The sequence below is a fragment of the Acomys russatus genome, chromosome 24 (genome assembly GCF_903995435.1).
Source record: "Acomys russatus chromosome 24, mAcoRus1.1, whole genome shotgun sequence".
NCBI classification, from domain to species: domain Eukaryota; kingdom Metazoa; phylum Chordata; class Mammalia; order Rodentia; family Muridae; genus Acomys; species Acomys russatus.
This window is the reverse complement of record NC_067160.1, coordinates 44,055,202-44,060,225: the sequence shown is the minus strand read 5'-3', so window position 1 is coordinate 44,060,225 and position 5,024 is coordinate 44,055,202. Positions and strand designations below refer to the sequence as shown.

At 39.3% G+C, this 5,024-nt stretch overlaps 1 pseudogene; it reads left to right on the top strand.

The window, feature by feature from the left end:
• Nucleotides 1-4,212: 4,212 nt before the first annotated feature.
• LOC127206982 (ras-related protein Rab-10-like) lies at nucleotides 4,213-4,752 on the top strand (annotated as a pseudogene).
• The last annotated feature ends 272 nt before the right edge of the window (nucleotides 4,753-5,024 follow it).

Genomic DNA, 5,024 nt, shown 5'->3' with positions numbered 1-5,024 from the left:
ATTGAGATGTAACAAGAATAAATTAATAAAAAAACGCAAGCAGTGTGCATTGAATATAGGTGAATAGTCATATGCAGCTTTTAACCATAATTACTAATCTGGCTTGATTTGAAACCATCTTTGAGACAAGGGGGTTTCTAGAGAGGTTCAACTGAGTAGGAAGGACACACCATGACTGTGAGTGAAATCTTTACATGTACTGAAGTCCAAACCAAATAAAGAGAAAAGAGAGAAAGTCAACTGACCACTAATGCTCATTTCCTCTTGCTTTCAGACTGTAGACATAATATGATCACTTGCCTTATGTTCTCAGTGCCCTCATTGCCATTTCTGCTTGTCATGATGGACTTCATTTGTTATTAAATCTTTAGCCAGAGTAATTCTTATTTCCTTAGGTCATTGTTTCTAACCAATATTAAATAACAACAATAAGAAAAGTAACTAATACACCAGAGTGCTGAGAAAAGTCTGACTGCCCCACCATCATCCCAGAATCCAAAAATGTATATGTTCTATTGTGTTTAATCAGCAAGGAAATCCGGTGACAAAATGGAACTCAAATTTGCCCCCCTTAATTGATACAGTGGAATTCATAGGGCAGTGTCGCAGTAGCCTATTTTGTCTTTGTCCCACAAATCTTGTTTCCCAAGCAACAGTAGAAATGAAAATATTATCCACTCATTAGAATTTAAATTATGGTATGAATAGTTGTAGGTATCTGGATCATGTTGAGGCTCTTCAAGGATGATTTGGTGTCCAGCTCTGGGTTAAGAACTAGTGTTCCAACTTACACAAAATCACAGCAAGAGCTGTCAATCACCTGGCCAAGGAGAGCAAACTCCAGGAAGACTGATTCACCAAAAGTTAAGCTAAAGAGATAAGAGTAAATATCCCTTAAATGTGATAATGGACTTTTTTTCTTCTCGGAATCTCTGCCTCTCTGTTCTACTTTCTTTTCTGAGTCTTACCTCAGAAAAGGACCCCCAACCCGCCTACTCCCCAGCCCCTCCCTTCCCTTACTCTCTTTCTCTGGACACTTCCAAACCACCCAATTTTATCCCTTTTAATCTGATCTGGCTGTCTTACTCTTCCTCTGAATTTATGGCTGCTTGTCTGAATTTTATTGCTAACCTTAATGCCCGATTCAAGACATTCTCTCTTCTTTTCTCTCTCCTTCTGGCAGTTAACTATTTTTACAACTTGTCTGTCCTGATGTTTTCCTCTTAAATGTTGCTAAAATTGTTTTTGAACTTTATGCGCTTGTTGTTAAATTTATTTCTTTTTTTGGGGGGTTGGGGCAGGGTATTCGAGACAGGCTTTCTCTATGTTATCTTGGCTGTCCTGGACTTACTTTGTAGACCAGGCTGGCTTTGAACTCACAGCAATCCACCTGCCTCTGCCTCCTGAGTGCTGGGATTACAGGCATGTACCACCATGCCCGGCTTTTAAATTCGTTTCTTAATTAGACTTAGAACCCAAAGATGAGCTGCAATTTATCTGTTGACAATAGAAAACTGAACCTAGGGATTGTTGGTTTGTTGAGGGAGAGGTGTGTAGGGTTTAGCATTCTGGACAGGCACAGCTGTTCAACATCCCTCTCTTCATAAGCCACATGTCTTTTTTTTTTTTTTTTAATTTATTTATTCTTGTTACATCTCAATGTTTATCCCATCCCTTGCATCCTCCCATTCCTCCCCCCCCCCCATTTTCCCATTATTCCCCTCCCCTATGACTGTTCCTGGGGGGGATTACCTCCCCCTGTATATTCTCATAGGGTATCAAGTCTCTTCTTGGCTACCTGCTGTCCTTCCTCTGAGTGCCACCAGGTCTCCCCCTCCAGGGGACATGGTCAAATGTGAGGCACCAGAGTATGTGAGAAAGTCATATCACACTCTCCACTCAACTGTGGAGAATATTCTGACCATTGGCTAGATCTGGGAAGGGGTTTAAAGTTTACCTCCTGTATTGTCCTTGGCTGGTGCCTTAGTTTGAGTGGGACCAAATGGTATATACTCACTTATATCTGCATACTAGCCCAAGGGGCATGTCCCACGAAAACCTTCACTTACCAGGAAACTGGGACAGAGGGAAAGGCATCCTATTGGGACTCTAAATGAGAGACGCATGGGAGAACAGCAAAATAAAAGGATACAGAGGGTCCTAGAAATCTACAAGTAGAACAATATGATAGCCACATGTCTTTTGAAAGAATACATTTTATATAGAATTTCCAGTGTTGAAAATAAAAACTCATGGAACCATGCAGTTAGTTTTTTTCTAGACATCCATTTTTGAAAGATTGGTTCCTATTTCTCTTTGTTTGCACTCTTAGCACTTTTCTTGGAGTACCCATAAAGCACTTTGTTATTTTAGAAATGTATACCAGGGTGTGACCATTCCTTACCTAACGTCAGTTACTGTGCTTGACTCTGATTTCTGCCTACTAGAGTCACTGCTCAGACTTTAGCTTTGGGACATATCCTGAATTCCAGCTCTGAGTTTGATAAAAATTTATGATTGCAAAATGTTAATTAAAGTTTTTGACATAGTTCATATACTGAGGATACTCGACGATCTTACTCTCATATGTAGATACTACCTCTGTATTAAAATGAATTAAGGAAAATAATTGAGGAATGAAGTGAGCAAGATCCCATGAAACCAGAAAGTTGTCCTTCATCCAAGGCTCCATTCTGGTTACTTGTGAGGTTTAGTGCCTAATTATAAGCAAGATTTCACTGTTTTCCCAGAATCTGTAGGACGTGGAATCTACTTGTCTAGCTTTGAACTGATAATCCTCTTATATTCCTTTTGTTATTCAGTTCTTCACATTTTAATGCACACAAAATTATACCATCCATGTGGAATGAACATTTAAAAAAGATTCATTATTTTTTAAATGATAGGAACTGAAATAATTTCTCTTTTGTCTTTTTATTTTTCTCCTTGCTCATCATTATTTTCATCCCTCAGGAAAAGGGATCTATAAAGTTAAAAATAAATAAATAAAATGTTATCAGCACCTCAAATACAAAGAACTTAAAGACAAAAACATAGAAGCTCAAAAAAGATACAACTTAATTAGTTTTATTAGCATTTCAATAGAATTTGGACTTTATTTTGAAAAGGGTGGAATGACATTCCACTAAGTGTCATTGGAAATGAACACTTGGGCGCTCTTGACAACTAGGGAAGAAGATAATAATTTCACTTAATTTGTTTTTTAGGTTCAGTCATTTAAGAGAACTAACAGTTCCAATGCTCGTGGCAAATTACAACTATGCTCCAGCTTTTCTGTTCAGTGCACTGGAAATATCAGTAAACTTCTTCAGCTGGGAATCTGAATGGGGTCTTTCCACATATTACATCCTTGACATATTTACTTCACCCTTTGAGGTCTAATTTTAGTAAAACTTAAAGCTAATATAATCAATTAAATAAATACCAACAAGAATATAGACACTAAAACATATACCAATCCAACAACACCAGCATTTGCTAGGATACACTATTCTGACCAGTGATCTTCTTTTATGGTTAATTTAGAAATCAACCGGGTGTAACCAGGTACAACTCTAGATACACAATTCTAAGGAAGGATTTGTGAGAAAACTGAAATATCCGTGTGTGTGTGTGTGTGTGTGTGTGTGTGTGTGTGTGTGTTTGTGTGTACATGTTGAGAGGAAGTGACATAAGAACAACAGATCCCCTGGAGTTGGAGCTGGAGTTATAAATGATCGTGACTGCTTAATGTGCAAGTTGGGATCTGAACTGAGGTCCTCTGCAAGAGCCATACACTCTCTTTACCTGTGGAGTGTAATATTAATCTTATATTCCAGTTCTTATTCACTTAAGTTGAAGAATAATAATAGAAGACTAAAGGAGAATAAATATAGAATTGAGTGAATATAATACTAGATTTAAATTTTGATTGGAAGATGATCCCGATCAAGTACCAGGATCCAGGCTGTGTGGCTAGGATTGCAGAGACTCTGGCCTCTAGGAGGTCCACTGTCTGGGCTTACTCACTAAGGTTTTTTGCAGGGTCTCCTGCTCTGTCTTTGAGAGCTGCTTTGTTCCTTGCACACACTTCCCTGAGTCTTCGACCCCAGAAATCCATGGTGAGGAGTTGACCATAGTGAGCAAGACTGAAACCTTCAAGCCACCGGGGAGGAGCGCCAGAGCTTCTCCTTCCAATGGCAAAGAAGTCCTATGAGCTTTTTTGAAGCTCCCTTCATCAGGGACTCCGGAATGGGCAAGATTCGTGTCCTTTTTCGTTTTTCCAAAGATACCTTCAATACCACCTTTATATCCACGATAGAAGCCGACTTTAAGATCAAACCCGTTACACTACAAGGAAAGAGGATCAAGCTACAGATACGGGACACAGCAGGCCAGGAACGATTTTACACCATCACAACCTCCTACTGCTGAGATACAGCGGGGATCATGTTAGTGTATGGCATCACCAGTGCTAAAAGTTTTAAAAACATCAGCAAGTGGCTTACAAACATAGCTAAGTATGCCAGTGAGGATGCAGAAAGAGTGTTACCGGGAATGAAGTGATGTCTGATACGAGAGTTGTACCTAAAGGGAGAGGAGAACAGATTGCAAGAGAGGAAGGTATTAGGTTTCTTTGTTGTTGTTGTTCTTTGTTTTTGTTTGTTTGTTTGTTTTTGTCTTGTGACTAGTGCAAAATCAAATATAAACATGGAAAAGGCGTTCCTCACATTAGCTGTAGACATCCTCTGAAAGACCCCTGTGAAAGAACCCCCACAGCGAGACCATAGATATCAGCTGTAGAGGAAGTGCGACCTGCTGGAAGAGCAAGTGCTGCTGACAGTGCTCCTGTCCATCTGTTGCCTTCCATGGTCTGTTTCTCTTCTTGCTGCAAAAGAAAACACTCGGCCCGTTTTTAACTCTAAATAGATATTTTTTGTTCCTCATCTTCACTATTCAGTCCACCTATTTTATCTGCTCTTTCGTCTGTGACTGCTTGCAGACTACTATAATTTTTTTCCATT